We start from the raw sequence: 22669 nt of genomic DNA on the forward strand, positions 1-22669 counted from the left end.
ATAAATAACCATTTCCTATTTACCTGTCCCACCCTACACAAGATTTTGTAAACCTCTTTCCTATCCCCTCTCAGTCTTCTCTTTTCCAAGCTGGGTAGCCTTCCTTGCTCATAGGCCAAAATGTCCTGGGAATCTAGGGTGGTGTAGATCAAATAACTGATCCTGTGATAACAAGCTACCTTGATGGAGTAGATTGCCTACCGTAGTAATACCCTTTTCCCGCCATAAGTGCATGCTTTTGGATTGAAAGCCACCGGAGAAGAATATATTATGAAATAGGGAGGTTCCATTACCATTTTTGTTGCCCTTCTCTGCATCTTTTCTAGTTCACTACCTCTTTTTTTTTTTTTAAATGGAGGGAGAGCAGAACTGCTCAAAATACACGAGGCGTAGTCATGCTATGGATCAGTTTAGAGGCGATTTATTTATTTACAGGTTCTTATATACCACCCCTATTGAGGTTTACAGTATTGAAACAAAAAGCAAGCAGTACTCAAAACAGCAACAATTTAGCAAAACAAGACAAGGTGATAACATGTAGCAAGAGACAGCACAGCACACAAAGAGCAAAACAGGAGGGCTCAGCAAAGCATATAGTCTCCATTTCTTTCCAAAGACTCCCATTCTGCTCCCATTTTTTTTGACCACCAACACACTGAGCTAAAAATGGCAATGCATTGTCCTCAATAGGAGTAGCAGCCTATAAACCAGGGTTCAAAATTTCACTGCTGCTGCTTGTGAAAGTGGGCAAATCACTTTACTCTCTGTTGCCTCCAGTACAAGCTTAACCTCTGATTTTAAAAGGAATGCGCGTGTGCCCATAAACGCGCATATCAGCATGCGAGCGGAGGTGTGCTGCAGTTTTATTTTGTTCGTGCAAGTACGCACATATTTAAAATCCCTCCCTCCCCCACTGCGCGTGTGTGTGCTCATAATCTTAAGAGGCAGCTCGAGTAAATGCCCCACGCATACGTCTGCTAGGGCTTGAGCAGCTTTCACGTGCATATGCAGACGGATTTGAAAACATGCCCGCGTGAGGGAAAAACCAATTTTTTTCAAATAAGTCCGCCAGTTTGTCCAGTTAATATTGAGGTCTTCAGGACCCCTCTGCTGATTCATCCTGTAAGCCCCCCCCCCCCACTTGACCCCGAACCTTTTCGCTGTGCTGAAAGCCCTAAAACTGGAGGCCTCCAGCCTTGCTCCTCCTGGATGCCGAGGGGGTCCCTGAGCCTGATCTCCTGCCCCTCCCTCTGCTGCATCAATGGAGTTGCGTGATCCAGGGCTCGCTGCTACTCGCTCGGATGGGCGCGCAGGGAGGGGGCCGATGCTGATCTTGGCAGCCGAAGGCACTCAAGAGTGTGATAGACGCACACCATGGTCAGCTTTTTTTAAATTCAGAGCTGCGCTCATAAGTCTTGGCCCCGCCCTGGAACGCCCGCCTATCTGACTACCTTGAACAACACAACATTCTTCCTCCCTCCCAATACAGCTTCCGAAAATATTTGAGCACCGAAAAGCTACTCCTCTCCCTAACTGACACCATCATCAATGGTTGCGATACAGGGTGCTCATTTCTCCTTGCCATGCTAGACATCTCCGCTGCCTTTGATACCGTGAATCACACTATACTAATCAACATCCTCAGCAACATTGGAATCTCCGGTACCGCTCTATCCTGGATCAAATCATACCTACAAAATCGTCACTACACAGTTTCCTCTGATAACAAGGAATCTGACCCAATCAGCCTCAACCAAGGTGTCCCCCAGGGCTCATCCCTCTCGTCCACCCTTTTCAACATTTACATGCTGCCCCTCACAACCCTCCTCACTAACCTTGGTTTCAAACATTTCATATACGCAGACGATGTTCAGATTCTTTTCCCTTTTACTGACTCACTCCAAACTGCTCTTCAAAACTGGGAATCATGCCTTACTGCTATCAACCAACTTCTTACAGACATGCACCTTGCCCTTAACCCCCAAAAAACTGAACTCCTCATCATCTCTACCAAACGTCCTCTACCCCCCACACCCCCCGCTTACACCAGCACTACTTTCCCTGCCCACACCCGTAATCTGGGTGTCCTCATAGACAATCAGCTCTCTTTCAAACCCTTCATCAAATCTATCATAAGTGACTGCTACTTCAAACTTCAAACCATCAAAAAACTCAGACCTCTACTTTACTGACTTTCGTACAGTACTGCAATCTATCATCTTCTCCAAGATTGACTACTGTAATGCTCTCTTCCTTGGCCTCCCTGCATCATATACCAAACCTTTACAACTCCTACAGAATGCCTCAGCACGCATCCTCACCAACTCCAAAAAACGTGACCACATCACACCCTCCCTGATCGAACTCCACTGGCTGCCTATACAATCCCGTATCCTTTTCAAGACACTCTCACTCATCCACAAAAGCATCAATAATGAAAACTCTGACTGGCTCAACCCTCCCTTACTTCTACGCACATCCACTCGACCATCTCGTTCCGTACACCAAGGAACACTCCGTACCCCCTCTATCAAATCAACAAAACTCACCTCCACAATGAACAGAGCCTTTTCCCTAGCCGGCCCCACCCTTTGGAACTCCATACCACCAGACCTACGCACCGAATCCTCTACCCCTAAATTTAAAAAAAAACTAAAAACTTGGTTGTTCCTCCAAGCCTACCCATCCAACATGAACCTCTCTCCGAATGTTATCTGATCCTTCCTCAGTCGTCCCCCCCCCCCCCCGCTCACCTCTCATCCTATCTTCCTTTCGTGCTTACTCATCTCTTCTTCCCCCCCCCTTTCCCTCCGCTCCTAATGTAATTCCACTTATTGTTTATCAAATAGTATTATATAATGCCATTCTCAATCTTTATTAAACTTTGTGTAAATATCCTTTCCCCTCCCATTCACCTAAGCAGCACCCCCTCCAGAGGTGCTTGCTCCTTGTAAATTATAGCCATCTTCCTACTCCTTGTAAATTATAGCCATATTTATTTAATTGTTTTTGTTTCCTTAATACCACAGTTACTGTTCAATGTAAAGGCTTCGCCTAAAGTTATTAAGTTACTTGTAAACCGATGCGATGTGCAAACGGATGTCGGTATATAAAAGGTTTTAAATAAATAAATAAATAAATAAATAAATAAATAAAATGATTTTTTAACACCTTTGAGCAGTTTTCTGTCATCTGCAAATGTGGTCACCTCAGTCACTGTTCCCTTTTCCCGGTCATTCATGCGCACGTTAAAACAGCAGCAGTCCCAGTACAGATCCCTGGGGCAATCCTTTATTTCACTTTCTCCATTGGGAAATCTGACCATGTAGTCCTGCTCTGTGTTTTCTATCTTCTAATCACAGTATCCAGAATACAAACAGCTGGAAAAGCGGGCTAGTGGTTATAGCATTAGACTAGGATTCAAGAGAAACTCTAGACCCGAGTTCAAAATTCTCTCTCTGCCTTGTTCACTCAGTCAAACCCAAGGCATCTCTGACTCTGTTCCAAAAAGAATTGAAGTCTAGTACATACAAAAGGACTGTAAAGTACCTGCCAGCACTTAGGTATAAAAAGCCATTACCAAGTAACATGGTACTACAGATTGCTAAACTCCATTTTAGGGTAAGGAAAAGTATTGGAGAGCACTGTAGAGTAATAAACAGCATTCGATGTGGGCTGAAGGACACTGGAGGGTACAGAAAAGCATTGAAGGACCGTGGAAAACAGGGAAGAATTGGCATTAGAGAGGATGGTTTAAAATAATTTTTCAGGGCTGAAATCTGAAAATAAAAAAATGGAGTAAATGTGTAGTAGCTGCTCGGCTGCAAGATAGCAGCTAAGTTTAGGCACATTTTCAATCAACACCACCTTGCCAGAAAGTTTGTGTCTGAAAGTTTGCCTTCACTTAATTACAAACAGAAGATCTAACTCCTAACTAACTAACTCCTAACAGTCTAACTCCTTCACTTAGGGTAGATTCTTAGGGGAAAAAAACCCCCCAAACCCTCCGATCCTTCCCTCCCTGGCAGTCTGATCTTCAGCAGAAACTCCCAGCGCCCTGATCTCTTGCAGCAGTGCTGAGTTAGTACAGCGCTGCCTTCCAGCATTATTAGCAACTTGGTGCTGGAACAAGGAGGAGCTTAGTTGGGTGGCTATAATTAACCACTCCCAGGCAGGAAATTTGCATTTCTGAGGATGCAGCAGTTCTGAGGACCTAGCCAGTTAGATTGCGTTGAATGTTGACCCCCACTCTGAACTGAGCTGGCACGTGGTGTGATGATAGCATCGTCTCCTCCAGGTCACTATGCCAAAGCTTAGGTCTGGCAATCAGGATGAGGATGTATTGCAAAGGCAATTAATTGAAATCCTGGGGAGCAGCACTGAAAAGTTCAGGACCAAAGTGTAACTGCAGAGCTATGTTTGAGGGAAGAGGATCTCGGGACTGGAACAGCACAGGGTGCAGCCGCTCAGGATCAAGGTGCACCAGCAGAACTGTGGGGTGGAGGTCTCTGTATTAGAATAAAAAGGCAGGCTGCAGTTCAGAGTAAGATACAGTGACAGCAGGGTGGGTCTCAGTACTGGAACAGCAGGGATTACTACCCTAGCAGAGCTATGGCACAGGGTGCTACAGCTCAGGAACACCTCAAGGGAAATTAAAAAATGAGAATGGAATTCAAGAAAGCATGGCACAACCATACAGGATCATTTGCGTGGGAGTAATAAAAGGTAAGGTGGGAGATCCAGTAGGAGCAGGGACTCCATTACTGCAGCAAACTGGATGGACCGGCATGTTTCTGTGATTGTGAGTTCCACTGTCTGTCTCTAAAGAAAAATATGATCAATCATTTGCTTTCAGACTCATTAACCCTTCACCACCAGTTTAAAGCTAAAGCACCGAGGGAACAGAGTCAAGATGGCATCCTGAGCAGACGTGCTGTGCGAAGCTCTGTGATTGCTGCAAGTTACCTATTGCTTACAAGCCTTTTTTTCCTGAGGACCTGTGGTCAAGTGGCATGGGAAGCTCACCCTCAATCAGCTCACCCGTGACAGGCGGCTCTGCCAGAGTTCCTGCAGCTTCCTCCATCGTTGTTGGTGGCGGCTCCTGTTGCTGGCGACATCGAGGGAGTGATTCGCCAGCTGGGACTGGATGGTGAGGGGTCCCTGAGCCTGATCTCCTGCTCCGCCCTCTGCTGCATCAATGGAGTTGCGTGATCCAGGGCTTGTTGCTACTCACCCGGATGGACACACAGGGAGGCTGCAGATGCTGATCTTGGTGGCAGAAGGCACTCAGAGTGTGATAGCATCATCGGTATTGAGCTCTGTGGAGGTTCTCCCATCTGGAATGAGCTTCTTGTCAGCTTTTGCCATCCTGCCTACGCTTCAGAGTTCATTGACATTGCTTCCACCAGTAATATCTAGTGCTAAACCATGCCCCATTACTTTAGACAGCATTTGGTTACTCCTTTCCTCTATGGAGCGGACATTAGCTTCTCTGGAAAGACTAAAGAGGTTAGGACTTTTCAGCTTGGAGAAGAGACGACTGAGGGGGGATATGATAGAGGTGTTTAAAATCATGAGAGGTCTAGAACGGGTAGATGTGAATCGGTTATTTACTCTTTCGGATAATAGAAAGACTAGGGGGCACTCCATGAAGTTAGCATGTGGCACAATTAAAACTAATCGGAGAAAGTTCTTTTTTACTCAACGCACAATTAAACTTTGGAATTTGTTGCTGGAGGATGTGGTTAGTGCAGTTAGTGTAGCTGTGTTTAAAAAAGGATTGGATAAGTTCTTGGAGGAGAAGTCCATTACCTGCTATTAAGTTCACTTAGAGAATAGCCACTGCCATTAGCAATGGTAACATGGGATAGACTTAGTTTTTGGGTACTTGCCAGGTTCTTATGGCCTGGATTGGCCACTGTTGGAAACAGGATGCTGGGCTTGATGGACCCTTGGTCTGACCCAGTATGGCATGTTCTTATGTTCTTATGTTCTCTGTTTCCACCAATAACATTTTATCCCACATTCTATCTCAGGAGGTTCCTGCTTCCTCTCATTCTAAAGATATTCAAGATCTTAAACTTTTCCAAGGTCCAGGCTTCTATCCTTAAGGATAAGATGATTGACTCTGGGAGGATAGAGAACTTGGAAAACTCTGTAAGGGTGACGAATCTGAGAGTGGTTCATTTTCCTATTGTCCCTAAGATTTCTCCTGCTGAACTTTTTCAAATCATGCATGCGAAGCAAAAAACTCTGAAACCGGAGTAGAACAGCCAGGACGGGCTCGCCTGAGCTGGAGCAAGGTGGCCACTCTGTGCACTTGCTTGCAGGGAAGGATCCATCTGCTGAGTTCTGGAGGGACTTCTTGATCTCGTCACCTTTTCTGCATCCTCAGTCTGGAGCTGACCTGCCTGTGAACCGGCTGCTGCCATGCCAACAGCTGCAGGCTCTTAAAAGGGAGGACTTAGTACATAGAAACATAGAAACATAGAAATGACGGCAGAAGAAGACCGAACGGCCCATCCAGTCTGCCCAGCAAGCCTCACACATTTTTTTCTCTCATTCTTATCTGTTTCTCTTAGCTCCTTGTTCTATTCCCCTTCCACCCCCACCATGAATGTAGAGAGCAGTGATGGAGCTGCATCCAAGTGAAATATCTAGCTTGATTAGTTAGGGGTAGTAGGGGCAGTAACCGCCGCGATAAGCAAGCTACACCCATGCTTATTTGTTTTACCTAGACTATGTTGTACAGCCCTTGTTGGGTTTTTTTTCTTCTCCCCTGCCGTTGAAGCAGAGAGCCATGCTGGATATGCATTGAAAGTGAAGTATCAGGCACATTTGGTTTGGGGTAGTAACCGCCGTAACAAGCCAGCTACTCCTCGCTTTGTGATTGCGAATCCTTTTTTTCTTCACCCCTGTCGTTGAAGCTATGCAGGATATGCGTGAAGCATCAGTTTTTGTTTTTTTTTTCCCCTGCCGTTGAAGCAGAGAGCTATGCTGGAAATGCGTGATGTATCAGTCCTTCTCCCCTGCCGATGAAGCAGAGAGCCATGCTGGATATGCATGGAAAGTGAAGTATCAGGCACATTTGGTTTGGGGTAGTAACCGCCGTAACAAGCCAGCTACTCCCCGCTTTTTGAGTGCGAACCCTTTTTCTTCTCCCTTGCTGTTGTAGCAGAGAGCTCTGCTGGATGTGTGAAGTATCAGTTATTCTTCTCCCCTGTCATTGAAGCAGAGAGCTATGCTGTATATGCATTGAAAGTGAAGTATCAGGCTTATTTGGTTTGGGGTAGTAACCGCCGTAACAAGCCAGCTACTCCCCTCTTTGTGAGTGCAAATCCTTTTTTCCATTACCTCTTGCTGTTGAAGCTTAGAGCGATGTAGGAGTCACAGTAAGCATGTGTATGTTTATTTAATAAGGGTATTGTGTCAATAGCCATCATTCTGGCGAGTCACCCACTCTTCATTGGCGGCCTCTTGACTTTATGGATCCGCAGTGTTTATCCCACGCCCCTTTGAAGTCTTTCACATTCTGGTCTTCACCACTTCCTCCGGAAGGGCATTCCAGGCATCCACCACCCTCTCCGTGAAGAAATACTTCCTGACATTGGTTCTGAATCTTCCTCCCTGGAGCCTATGGAGACGCATATGGATGTCTCGGTCTTCTATGCACATGCCTTGGGCTCAGGAAGCTTTTAGAAGGGAGACTGAACAAATGGTAACATTTTGGGGTCATAACATAGGAGTCTTCTGCCTAAAGCTGGCAACTCTGCTACGGAGCAATGCTGGCTGCGACTGCTCCCTCCAACCGTACATTGTTCTATGCCTTTGATTTGTGTAGATCATGTCTCCTTGCATTATCTCCTGGGGAATAAATATAGCCAATCTCCCACACTTCATTACATTAGAACTCAGAATCAATAACATGAGATACCTGGCTTATTTTCTCCTTGCAGGTTCGTCTTCCTGCTTCTGGTTGGAACTTTGCTGGGAGCCCATCCCCACCCGTTGGCATGAGCTGGACCTTTGTTTACAGCTATCAATTGCTGCTGTGGTATCGTGCATTTCCCTAGCAGTAGGTCGCATGAGTCATGCCCGAGTGTTAGCATTATTTAGATGATGTCCAATGTTTCTCACCCGTCCCATTTTCAACTCTTCCCATACCCTCAGATCAAGCACTGCAGTGGCCTTTGCTTGAGGACCTCGCCCCTGGCAAACTGTCTTCCAGTGCTGCACTACAGCCATTGGCCAGTAGGTGTCACCCTTACACTTGCTAAAGAAATCTATGACTGAATTCTGATTACTTCCAACCTGGTTTGTTTGGCCAGTGCCAATTTACTATTGTGTGCTTCAAGACCTTCCTTAACCTCCTTATTCTGCCTTCATGTAGGGGAGACAAGGCACCGTAGCATTTGCATCACCCTCCCTGTCCATGGCTGCACAGGGTCAGGAACTGGTTGGTCCATGCAGGCACACATCCAAGGCTCCTTATATCCTGGTTCCCGGTCATTTTTGTCCTCCATAGCAATGTTTGCAATCCCCTAGGAGCAGAAAGTGCAGGTCCTATGCATTTCTGACCCCTGCCAGGGCTTAAATCAGGAAACATCTCTAGAACAAAATCACCAAAAAATTACTCCGACCCCAAACATCTGTGGACTACATTGCCACATGCATTCAAAATGCTGAGGGAGAGACCTTAGCAGTTCTGAATGCTTGCACCTCTATCCATTCATTAACTTAAAAGGTATCATCTCTTCCCACCAATTAATTAGAATCTCCACTAACCCAATACCCAGCATTGCCATTTCTAGGAACTCACCAACTTCATTTAAAAAAAGATTCAGGGTTGTGAGAAGTGCTGTCTCCAAAACCTAACCACTCAGTCTGAACTTGTCAGTAAGGTTCCAGTCCTAGCCCTGTACTGTTGGCCTAACTTCCTTCCTACCCAGGCATCCATGGTGGGCTCTGGCCTCCGCATGATCCCCCTTGTCCTGTGTGTCCGCAGAAGTCAGTATGTGCTGTCCACTATGCTGTCCATCCTTTGCTGGGCCACATGGAGGTGACCATCCCAGGCGCAGCAGGTGCTGTGGGTCCAGGCAGCGTCCTCCCCCATTACAGTGCCCCCATGCTGCTCTTCTCTTTGACCTCATGGGCACGTCTAGCCCGTGATTCGCTTCTGGCACCACAGTGGCACTCTGTTCCCTTCCTTGCCACGGTGCCCCCATGTGGTCTCCTAGGTTGCATGGACGCTTCTATCTGGCTATGAGCTTCATCTCCCCTGCCACAGTGTCCCCATGCAACAGACACCGGACTACTGTACCAAAAGGGCCACAGACGGACGGATAGACAGAACCTGAACATAAAATGTTCTTTTTTCTTTTTCAGAAACAATGTCTAAAACCCCTTTCCTCTGAAAGAGCTTAAAACACCTTTCTTCCCACCTCCACGGCTTCCCTCTTATCCTTACTTAAAGTAATCTTATTTTCAAGTTATATTTCCACAGTAATGTTAAGCAGCACAGTCACCATATATGTGGCTAGGAGCATTGCTTCTGCCAGAGCCTGCACCAGTATGGCCCTGCTTCATCTGATACCTTGTGAATAATTATCTGTCATGAGGCACATACGGATGCTAATCCCTTCTACATGGTGAATGCCCAGGTGAGGGCAGTGCCTGGCAAGGAGAGGGCAGCATCAGGCAATGCCCGGCAGCTCCCATACAGGCCGATGCAGTATCAGCACCCGGAAAATGGGCGCTCATGACTGAGCTCCCGCTCTGCTAATGCGCACCGATCGATCTCTCCAGGGCGCCCAATGCAAAATGCAAATGGGCTGCCATGGTAAAAAGGTGGAACGAGGGGGAGATTGTGTGCCCCTGGTGCCTCCTCGGCAGCAGGCACCCGGGAGAGGTGGCTGTCAGCGGGTTAGGAATACGCTCGCTCAGTTTTATGAGCGTCTCTTTTCCAAACCTGACCGCCGGCAAACTTAAAAAAAAAATTTATTTTTTTTTACCTAACTCCTTTTTTCAGTTTCTCTGACTTAATATCACGCGTTTTGGACTCACTAATCCCTTTATTGCATAAGGGGGCTGTGGATGTGCGTCCAAAACGCACGTCCAACCACAGGTTAACCGGTGCGGTCAGCTGAGCGCGCACTGTGTTGCATTCAGCCTGATAGTGCGCATATGCTTGCAAGGTACAGTTCAGGGGGAGAGATGGCTCTTACCACACTAGGATGTTTCTCGATTGCCAGCGATGCCTGGTCCGTGCGGCGCTGGTGGCGGTGGTAGCAGCAGCTCTTCACAGCGCATACAATCAAGCAAAGCGCAAGGCCCAGAAGCAATACCGAGGCTGCCAGGCTCCCAGCCAGAGTGGCGGCATCAGTCAGGCGAGCGGCCCTCTGGGCCTTCGTGGGATCACGTGGCACTGCCGGAGAGAGGTGAGAAGGCAAGGCACCGGACACTGATGAAATCCAGCATTTCTGGCCTTGCTGTGAAGAGAAAATCCTATGCTAGCAGCGGGTTTGGCTTACCTTCCTGCCCGTGTCCAAGAACTTCCACATTCACGGCACAGGTATCGCTTTCCCCCGACTCCTCATCTCTCACTGTAACCTATGACCCCCAGCGTGGGAGAGAGGTGCACGGGACAAGAAAGGCGCATCAGAGAAGCAGTGCAGCAGAATCATTTCCCCCAACAGCAGTCACAGGAAGACTTATTAAAAAGTAAGTCATTTTCCTGGAAGCATCCTTTGCCAATTTCCTTTAACCCCTGAAGGCATGCTGTCCTGCGAGATTCATGGAGAGCACTGCAGAAAGAGCTTTCCTAGGACAGGAAGCAAACCTTATAAACAAAGTCCCACGGTCCTGCCTTTTACAAAGCACTAAAAGTCCTTTGAATGATGATCAATATTAAAAGCTAAGAGGGAGATTCATCAAGCTGTGCTAGGGCTATAACTCACGTGAAACATATCACACGATATAGCCCTATCGTGGCAATATTGCACGATATCTGCAATGATTTACGTAAACTTGCTTAGAGTCCCTCTCCTGTTCCAAATGAGCTGCTTTGCATGGTATTTGCATGCATGAATTATGCAAATCAATCCCATGCATAGGTAATCCTATGTAACTAATATAACATGGCTGACTTAGACAACTTTCCTGCAATCGATAATCTACTGTGGGAGCATTGAGACTCTAACGTGCTTCCTGATGCTCCCGCAGTTAAAAAAAAAAAAAAAAAGTGATTGGCTCTTACCTGAAGGAGTCATGATCCATCACGTGCAACTGATTGGCTCTTACCTGAAGGAGTCATGATCCATCACGTGCAACTGATTGACTGTTACCTGAAGGAGTCATGATCCATCACATGCAACTGATTGACTCTTACCTGAAGGAGTCATGATCCATCATGTGCAGGTTATTGGTGCTTACCTGAAGGAGTCATGATCCGTCACGTGCAACTGATTGGCTCTTACCTGAAGGAGTCATGATCCATCACGTGCAACTGATTGGCTCTTACCTGAAGGAGTCATGATCCGTCACGTGCAACTGATTGGCTCTTACCTGAAGGAGTCATGATCCGTCACGTGCAACTGATTGGCTCTTACCTGAAGGAGTCATGATCCGTCACGTGCAACTGATTGGCTCTTACCTGAAGGAGTCATGATCCATCACGTGCAGTTTATTGGCTCTTACCTACAGGAAATCATGATCCATCACATGCAACTGATTGACTCTTACCTGAAGGAGTCATGATCCATCATGTGCAGGTTATTGGTGCTTACCTGAAGGAGTCATGATCCATCACGTGCAACTGATTGGATCTTACCTGAAGGAGTCATGATCCATCACGTGCAGGTTATTGGCTCTTACCTGAAGGAGTCATGATCCATCACATGCAGGTTATTGGCTCTTACCTGAAGGAGTCATGATCCATCATGTGCAAGTGATTGATTCTTACCTGCAGGGAGTAGTGCTCCATCGCATGCAGTTGATTGGCTCTTGCTATGAGCAGTCCATTGTCCAGGACCTGGAAGAGCTCAGTATGGTTTGACTGGGGCTTCAGGCTGAACTGGAGCTTGGGATTGGAACCCTGGAATCAGCAGCAGAAAGTGTGTGTGAGCACATAGAAGGTGAGATAGGAAGAGACAGTCTGGCTGCCCAACGCACAAGCATATGAAAACAGACTGAGGATGGACATACAGACACAACTATGGACAGATGGCTTAGCTGCCCTTCTGACTTCATGTCACTCAGCATAAGCAGGGCTGGATTTAAGATGGCAGCACACAGGCAGAGGACTTGGAGCCAGAGGTTTCCTCCTTCTCCACCCCTGGAAATCAGAGAGCACTGGGGGGAGGGGCCCCAGTTTGTAGGCACCTTCAGAATTTGGCACCCAAGGCGTACACCTATGTTACCTATGCCTAAATCTGGCTCTGAACATAGGCATTCCTGGGAACTCTGGTTTTTACCTCATTGACACTTTTAGAAAGCGAGAAGTCTGAAAAGCTGAGAGTTTGCTCCTTTGGTTAAAAAAGACATAGAACACACATTATATATATAAAATCAGCAAAGAAGGGCAGGTTTGGGCAGATCGCTCTCCCACGTGAGAATGGATGCCCAATAGAAGAGGGGAGGGAGCAGCCTTCCCTCAGAGAACAGCGCCACTGATTCAGAAAGTCAGAGGCAGAGCCCTGGCTCTCTGGGAGATGTTTACAGCTTCCGCAGGGGCTGGAACATGGCTTCCTGAAGCTCCCGGCCGGGCCCAGAGAACCGCTCAGCCTTGATCCTAGATCACGGCCCAGCCCTGCTTTTCTTACCCTAGTCCCAATTTCTTCTTGCCGGCTCTGGCCATCCTGCTTTTACCCCCGGGCCAAGAATAGGCTGAAACTGCCACCGTGACCTGCAGCTTCCTTCTGGTGCAGGAGAGAGCTGCCCTCCCCCAGACTGATGACAATGTGATGGGCAGCTCACCCAGGACCATGTGCTATAGGAACTTTTACACAATCCATGACGGCACTTTGGGACATCTCAATGTCTTGGTGTGATCCTTCTTGCAAGAGTTATCCATGTTACGACTTCACTTGCTAAAACAGGCCAGGGTAAGCCTTGTTGCACACACCCTCTGCGGATCTTTGTTCCGTGCGTTCCTCTTGAGTTTTCTTCAATGTGAAGAAGCAGTGATTGTGCCATGTTACAGTAAAACTGCCAGGCACAGTTCTCGTCTAGAGTAAACGTTACCACATGAATTTCTGAAAGCCTCAGGAGTAAACCTATACCTTCTTTAGAAACTTTATAGGCATGGACTTTCAAGTGACAATTCCTCCAAATGGTAAACAACTGGAACAATCATGTTGCGTGGTATCAACATCAGTGGAACATCATTTCCTCTCAGCCAGAAGTGCCAGTGGGATTGGCCATCGAGGCCAACTTAGGCAAGCAGGCCACGGGATCGGCTATCACTGTCATAGTGGAAAGTCTGACGGTTTTGTGTTTCTTGGGTATCTCTGGCACAGAGCTCTGCCGTGGCTGGCACTGCCCGATTACAGCGGGGGTCACAGGCCATGGGTACACACCACACAGGGAACTCACGTTTGTGAAGTCTGCATCGGAGGCATGGAGGGCCAGCACCCTGCCGCTGTACGTCGTCACCAATGCTGCTGTGCTGCTGTCTTCTCCCACAAAACCTTTATACCCACGCGTCCGGAACCTGGGAGGGTGGCTGTTTGTGGCCAGAACCCGGACGAGGACTTGTGTCACAGAGTATTTCTTCGCGTCATTAAACTGCACTGCCTGATTCCAGGCAAGGCAACAAAGAGACAAGAAGAAGAATTTAGTAATTATGTTAAACATCAAAACTTTGTAAACCGTTTGTGATGGCGAAACCGAACGACGGTATATAAAACTCGATAAATAAATAAATAGTTGAGATCGCACGTGGGCAGACTGCCGGAAGGACAACACCACCCGTCAACTTCAACCTTCTTAAGATGCTGGAGGTTTGGGTAAAAAGCCATTTGGGGAGAAAAAGGGAAGGCAAACATTCTGCAGGGTGACAAATGCTAATCTTCCCTGGGTAAAAGAAAAATGCCTTCTTAACCCCAAGAAGGTGATCAGAGCAATTTCCTATCAGAACCTCACCAAATCTGAAGCCCCATTCACCTCTAGGAATGCATCAAAAGTCACTTTAAAAGTGATACGCCCTATCTTAATAATAACAATGGTTAATGATAGTATAATATAAAATTCCTATACATCCATGCAGAATCTCAGCTCCCTTATTAAAGCATCTAGCAAGCTTCATAAACACCCACCACTTAGATGGGTGACCCCTGGCACTTTTGGACTGCATGAAAGCTGGTAGAGTGGAGAAGAGAAAAAGAGATTCGGGAAAGATATCAGGAATTCTGATTTCCTGATTATATTTGGGCGAGCTGAGGCTGAGGGAGATAAAGGGCCTGATTTATTAAGGCTTTTTCCCCCCATTCCAGATCTGGGAAGAAAGCTTGGTACATTGGGGACAAAGTGACTGGTCCAGGGTTGCACAGAGATTTAGTGGCAGAGCTGGGATTAGAATCCAGAAATCTTTTGATGGCACCAATAAGAAAACCAACACCACCTTAGGTATAGAATTTATCATATAGTGCACAAGCCACACACAGTCATTACTAGGGTAGCCAAATGTCCTGTATGGCGAGACATTCACACATTTTTTATTTTAAAAAAATGGGCATTTATTAAAATTTGGTCATAGAAAGATTTCCACCCAATCTACTAGATAAGGGAGCCCTGACCGACGTGCCGCAAATGCGCAGTAGAGAGCAGATCTACCGCACATGCGCGGGCGAGCACGTCGGTCAGAGCGGAGCGTGCCTGAAAAAATGGCACTGGGAGGAGCAGTAGCAGCGGCGGTGGCGAGGAGCAGTAGCAGCGGCAGCGGCACGCGCGAGGGATGGACCACCCCCCCGGAGATCTTCCGTCTGCACCATCCGAGGGAAGGGGTTGTGGATGAGCTGAAAGGGGAGGGGATTGAGAGGGGGGAGTGACTGAGGGGAGAGTGAGGGGGGAGGGGAGTGACTGAGGGGAGGGGGAAGGTGAGAGGGAGGGAGACTAGAGGAGGGAGGTGAGAGGGACTAGAGGGGGGAGGTGAGAGGGAGTGGGAGGGAGAATAGAGGTGGGAGGGAGAATGGGGAGGGGAGGGGGAAGGAGAATGAGGGGGACGGAGTGGGAAGGAGAATGAGTGGGAAGGAAATGGACCAAAAAATTTTTTAAATGTAGCCCGTTGTTACGGGCTTAACGGCTAGTAAACTATATTTAAAGCATGTCCTCATTCACATAAGTGTCACAAAATGCCCCAGTTATTATGCAAAGATGTGTTGTTTCATTCAGCAGAAGATCCTCCTGGACTATCTCCAGTGATCCTCACAGACCTACCATGACGCGGAGGCTGAAGGTCAGCGTGTCAGTACTGCTCTCCACTGCTCGCATGAGGGTGATAGCTCCTGTTGCGTTGTCTATTAGAAACCGGTCATTGTCTGCACCTGAAAAAGCAGAAGGAAGAGTGATATTTCTCCCCTGCTGTAGCTTTCAGGCTGGTCTCCTGGCCAGCTTCACGTTCTCTCACTTTCCCATCAGCAGGAGGGAACAAAGCACATGGAACTGAATTTTCAAATTGACGCACATTCAGGCCGATTCAGTAAAGTCCGTGGGAGAGCGGCGAATGCCCGCTTTCCCGGCGCACGCACAGGCCACTCGCCTGTGCGCACGATACAGTATTCAAACGAGACCCGGTGGTAGACACGGGCAAAAGGAGGCACTAGGGACACTAGCGCATCCCTAGCGCCTCCTTTTTGACAGGAGCGGCGGCTGTCAGCGGGTTTGACAGCCGACGCTCAATTTTGCCGGCGTTGGTTCTCGAGCCCGCTGACAGCCACGGGCTCGGAAATTGGACGCTGGCAAAATTGAGAATCCAATTTTCGACCAGACGGCCGCCAGCCGACTTCAAATTTTTTTTTTTTTAACCTTTTTTTACTCTTCGGGACCTCTGACTTAATATTGCCATGATATTAAGTCGGAGGGTACACAGAAAAGCAGTTTTTACTGCTTTTCTGTGCACTTTCCTGGTGCCAGAAGAAATCAGCGCCTACCTTTGGGTCGGAGCTAATTTCTGAAAGTAAAATGTGTGGCTTGGCTGCACATTTTCCTTTCTGAATTGCGCGGGAATACCTAATAGGGCCCTCAACATGAATTTGCATGTTGAGGGCGCTATTAGGTTCAGCGGGTTGGATGCGCATTTTCCGCCCCTTACTGAATAAGGGGTAAGGAAAAACGCGCATCCAATGGCGGGTTAACAGTGCGCTCTGTATTGGCCTGATTGTTTTGTCCTTTCCAGTCCCTCCCCATTCCCGTTGGCTGCAGAAAGAACAGGTGCCCGTGAAAGCCCCTCCAGCGAGCTCCCTCTCTTCTCTTTGCAATCCGGTTGTGTCACGGTGGTCTTCTGGGACCAAGAGAGATAGGGAGAACTACGTGCAGTGCTGCTCTCTAACGGGTATCGCAGTGGGCATTAGGGATGTGCATTCGTTTCATTCGTTTCCTATACAAGCATGTAATGTTAAACGAATGAAACGAATGCACAGTGGGCATGCAAGGGAACAATATCCATACCAGGCAAGGCATTGCCCTGCTTCACGTAAAGTCTGGTGTCCCCCGGTCCCTCTGCCATAGTACTCAGAGTGCTACGTCATTGAGGGAGTCGACCGTGAAACAGGAACCATGCAAGTTCCACGGACAAAACGTGCCCATGTATTTTGCACCTGTTCTTTCTGCAGCCAACGGGAATGGGGAGGGACTGGGAAGGACAAAACAAATGTGCGTCGATTTGAAAATTCAGTTCCGCGTGCTTTGTTCCCTCCCCCCCCCCCCACCTCATCATGCTCCCAGGAACATTTAAAAAAAAAAAAAAAAAAGATCCACGTGAAAATACACCCTAGCTTGGTAACCTTTAACCGGCCTTGGATGCCGGCTCACGCCAGTGGACGCAGCCATTTTATAACATACACGCACAATTTTATGTAGACGTGGGCATGTGCGCAGAAATGCCGCCTTTACTGCACAGGTGGGAGGATTTTAGTAGAGGCGCGTGCCGACGCAATTACCATTTTCCCCAGTTCGTTCCGGCCAGGTAAGGGATAGGACTTCCTAACCACCCCTAGTTAATTCACCTACCTTTTACCCTGTTACCCCCAATCCTTAAAACCCCGCTAACCACTTTCATTTTTTTTTTTTTGTTTCAGGACTTTCATGCCATCCATAGCAGAAGTAAAGTTACGCGGCAGGGGCTCGGGCGCATGAATTACTTATGTGCAGATTTCATTGAGAACTCTAGGAACGCCCATGCCCTGCCCGGATCATGCCCACACTCTGCCCCTTTTCAGAAAAAAAATGTTTTTTGTGCCCTTACTTAGCAGATACGCGTGTACTCGCGGGCTTTTTAAAATCCACGTGGTGCGCGCCGGCCCAACTTCTGCAGGTATCTCCCAGCTTTGGCGCACCCAGGGCTTTCAAAATCCATCTTAATGTGAAAGCTCGCACAGGCTTTAAAATGTTCACCCAGGGAATCTAGCCCGGTAATAACTTAGTCACTCAGTAAAATCCCTGCGGAACTTGTCCTTGGATTCAGATGCAGAACCTCAGCACGGGGTACTGGCCATCTTCAGGGAGCCACGGAAGAGGTAACAGGGCAGCGGGGGATCATGACTTTTTTTTTTGTTTTGGTTACATTTTGTGACAGCGTGAGCTGTTTGCTAATAGGGCGCACTATTTGCCAAAAAAATTAAAAAGTTCAGGTTTTTCAGTGTCACCAGGGATTCATTTTTGTGCTTTCTCGATTTGGATTCCACGTTTGTTTCAGACAAATGCACAACTCTATATTGATCTGTGATCTCAGTGATAGTGCTAGCCAATGACCACAACTGCCAATAGCCCTGTTACTACCACGTCTGCCATTACTGCTGCTCCTCGCTTCTATAGCGCTACCAGACCTGCAGCACTATTCAGATGCGTATTGGACAGTCCCTTCCATGGGGGGACACTGGTAGCCCCTGTCACATGGTAGGGACAAAGGGCGGGCGGCAACATCTTGATAATGGCAGTCGCTGGTCCGGAACAGGAGGATGCTCCCAGGCCCTCGCGAGACCACCAGTGACTGAGCTGTTAAACAGGAAAACTTTGCTAAGATTGCTGGCATTCCTGAGGAAGCTTTATATTAGTTTTTTTTTATTGTATAGAACATTTAGGATAACTGGCACAAAGAGGGCTTTTATGTGTGACTGGAGTGATTATGAGTGAAGGTCAGGTATGTTTTTGAATGTGAGGTATTTGTATGGCTGCGAGGGAGATTTTTAAATTATATTCTTTGCATTTTGCACAGTACACCTGCACAGTACACCTGTATAATTTACACCTGCACAGTACACCTGTATAATGTACACCTGCACAGTACACCTGTATAATTTTATACTCCTAGGTTTTATAATTCATATTTAGTTGCATTTTAGAAGTTTAATTAATTTATTGTCTTTTAGTGAATTTTATATTTATGAGAAATTGTAATTTTTCTTTTCTCTCTATGTTATTGTAATGTAGAAATTGTGAACCGTAGAGATGGACTTTGTCTAATCAACGGTATATAAAAACTGTTTAAATAAATAAATAAATAAATAAATAAATAAATAAATGATTTAAATGTAAAATTGCGGTAGATGTGAAACTGTGGTGTATGTGACACACATGGATATGTTATTTGATGTTGTGGAATTAAATTTACATTGGAATGTTTTTTGTAATAAAAAATATTATATGCGTTTCCTAGCGTGTAGCCAGATGGACTCAGGACCAATGAGTATTGTGCTCTTCTGCTAGCAGATGGGAGACAGAGTCAGATTTCAAAGCTGACGTCACTCTAGATATACCCCTGCAGTAACCTCAGCTCTTCAGTATCTCTCTGTCTCCTAGCAGATGCGGACACTATCCCACACACTAGAATAGTGGAATGTTTTTTGCAATTAAAAATATTATATGCATTAGTGAAACTTTGTTCTCCCATCCTATTGTATAATAATATAGTGTTTGCAGCTAGCCAGCTGCTGAATGGATGTACCCCTAAGTTTTGGTGGTTGTTGTAGATGAAACTAACAGATGTACAGCGATGGGGGACCCCATCTTACCTGACAGAATAGAGTAGTTAACAGCAGCCATCAGTCCCTTGTCCCCATCTTCAGCATACACTGGGCCCGGGAGGAATTCTAAAGGTTCTGACTGGAAGACAAGAGTCAGTGCTTGGCAGGATACTCCAGGTAAAGCTACAGACACAGGTCAACATAGGCATGCTCCATGCAGCTGCTCAGAGACGTATGCCAAATGCACACAGAAGGGTACAGTAAGGACGGCACACACAGAAACACGCAGCGTGCCTGCTGCTCACATAGGCCATCAGTGTACGTGCTGTACATACGCATACATATACATTTCTCTGATGGCCAGCTTTCAACCCTGAATACACAGTCTGCCCACGTTCAGGCTCATGAGAAAAGCCCCATTACCTTTACTTGCCCCTCTGTGATATTTGCAGTGTATATGGGGTTCACGCAGATACTGGTCCCCTCGTGTGACGTGAATTGACAAGGTAGGAACTGTGGGTAATGATCATCCCCATCCAGGACGCTGATCTGGATCCTGGCTGAAGAACTGTACCTTTCTTTGGTGTTCAGTTCCTAAGGGAAGTACAAGCCGCATTTGACTCTTCAAGCATCAGGTGCAGGTATTCAGTCCTACGCCTGCGATGCGCTAGCAGTAGTGGGGCTCTGAGATCTTCATGGGGCTCTGAACCCAGCGCAGCAGCGCCACCTTCCATACTTCTCTGATGGATTATCTGAGGACTGTGCAATGATAACTGTGAAACCCGTCCCTGCAACTCAGCACGCATGCCTCAGAATGCAATTCCCTCCCTCTTGATCAGTCCTTTGTCTGATTTACAGCACCAGACATTAAAGTACGATCGATAGATAGTTCCTGGATAGTTTGGTTTATATGCATTTGGAGATTCGAGGCGTGATGTCACAGGGGCAGTTTTTTAGTAGGCTGAGCGGTAAGGAGCACGTATGTGTGTTGCCAGGGGGATTGCAAATGAAGGCTGAAGGCACCATGGCCCCATAGTGGCCAGTTGCGATGGAGCTGGACGTGCAAAGGAGGAAACTGACTGTTGGGCCAAAATCTAAATAAAAAAAATGCTCAGTGTTAACCAATGGCAGGGCACTTTTCAAAATGCTGGATGACATCACAAGGTGCTTGGGCCTCCCTTCACTGAACTGGCGAGGAAAAGACAAAGGGATTCAAAGGGTTGGGGACTGAGAGCAGGGGAGCAGCGGCGATCTCTGCCAGGTCAGGCTGGGACGCCGACCTGGAATCCGCTCTGAACTCGCTTCCTTTTCTCTATTGCTGCTGGACTGGAAAGTGGAGGCTTCCACTGGCCCTAGACCCAGGCGAGCAGCAGCCTCATGCACCCGATCCAACCAGCAGTAATTAAAAGGAGGAACCGATTTCCCCGTACCTAGCAATAGTGCACCAAGCTGCTATTTCTAAAACCTGTAAGCACTGTTCTGGATCTAGGACCTGCAGCTATTCAGATGTAACTCAGTCCTGCGCCGAGACAGACTCTCCCTGCGCTGGTCCCTTTCTCTCCCTGCGCCTTCGGCAAGTCACATAACCTCCCTCTGCTCGCATGTGGATTGCCAGCTCTACGGGGCAGGGATATGGTCACTGAGTGATTTATCTTCTACAGTGTTGTGCAAATAGTATTGTATTCCTTTGTGGAAATATTCTGTAACTTTTTTTTTTTTCGAATGAGCAGTCGGCTGCTGAGGTCGGTTTCCTGACGCGAGGGCCTCGCTCACTTACCACTGCGTAGATGACGAACTCCAGCTCCTGCCTGGTCTCGTAGTCCAGCGACTGGGCCAGGAGGACGCTGCCGCTGCTGGGCAGGTCCGTTCTGAAGTAACTGCCATCAGCCTGGGAAGGGAAGGAGATCCCAGTTCAGTGCACAGGAGGAGGGCAGGGGCCTGTGGCGGCTGGAAGAGCGAGCTGGGACTGGTGGCAGCTGTACAGCGGGATCAGTCTGTCAGGAGTATGGAGCGGCCCCAGGCATTTCTATCCCTTCTCTCTCACCGTATCACACTTCAGGGATCTCACCAGGTACTTGTGTCCTGGACTGGAGGCAGAATACTGGGCTTGGTCCCTTCATCTGACCCAGTACGGCAGGTGCTTATGTTCTTATAGCGCATAGCCAGGCATTTCTACCCCTGAAGAGAGCACCGAACATCCCCAGGTGCCTCCTCCCCTCCTATTACATCCCCATGTTCCTCCCTCCCTCCTATTACATTCCCAGGTGCCTCTACCCCTCCTATTACATCCCCAGGTGCCTCCACCCCTCCCATTACATCCCCAGGTGCCTCCCTCCCTACCATTACATCCCCAGGTGCCTCCATCCCTCCCATTACATCCCCAGGTGCCTCCTCCCCTCCCATTACATCCCCAGGTGCCTCCATCCCTCCCATTACATCCCCAGGTGCCTCCTCCCTTCCTATTACATCCCCAGGTGCCTCCTCCCTTCCTATTACATCCCCAGGTGCCTCCCTCCCTCCTATTACATCCCCAGGTGCCTCCACCCCTCCTATTACATCCCCAGGTGCCTCCATCCCTCCTATTACATCCCCAGGTGCCTCCTCCCCTCCTATTACATCCTCAGGTGCCTCCTCCCCTCCTATTACATCCCCATGTTCCTCCCTCCCTCCTATTACATCCCCAGGTGCCTCCATCCCTCCCATTACATCCCCAGGTGCCTCCTCCCCTCCCATTACATCCCCAGGTGCCTCCTCCCCTCCTATTACATCCTCAGGTGCCTCCTCCCCTCCTATTACATCCCCATGTTCCTCCCTCCCTCCTATTACATCCCCAGGTGCCTCCATCCCTCCCATTACATCCCCAGGTGCCTCCTCCCCTCCCATTACATCCCCAGGTGCCTCCATCCCTCCCATTACATCCCCAGGTGCCTCCCTCCCTCCTATTACATCCCCAGGTGCTTCTTTCCCTTCTATTTCATTGCATCACAAAGTGCAGGGAATACAGAACACCTCCTTCTACTTTACTGTACTCAACAGTAGTCAAACAGTAGTAGAGACCGATATTCAAAAAAAGCTAAGCTCCAAAATTTAGGCCCTTAAGATATCTATCTTTAGCTGAATTTAGGAGTCTAAATTTTCAGTTGAAAATTCACATAAACTTAGGCCAGCTATTTATTTGCCCAGATTTAGGATCCTAAGCATTTTTCTCAGACACAGAGTGAGAGAAAAGCTTTAGTAATTCAGGCCCTAATTTAGTTGCCTAGTGCTCAAAATCTGTGCTAAGCCCCTAACTTTTTTTCCCTGCCATAACTCTGTCCCTGTAGCCACCACTTTTTAGATTTCTAAATGTAGAAGTCTAATGAAACTAGGAGCCTACAATTTAAAGTTTGAAAAGAGCCAATTTAAGAGCCTAACTCCCAAAGTTAGGCACCTAAACCCTTTAAAAATTGCCTGCAAGAATGTCCATTCTAGGGACTTACACTGAAGTAGTCAGG

The sequence above is a fragment of the Rhinatrema bivittatum genome, chromosome 9 (assembly GCF_901001135.1).
Source record: "Rhinatrema bivittatum chromosome 9, aRhiBiv1.1, whole genome shotgun sequence".
NCBI lineage: Eukaryota > Metazoa > Chordata > Amphibia > Gymnophiona > Rhinatrematidae > Rhinatrema > Rhinatrema bivittatum.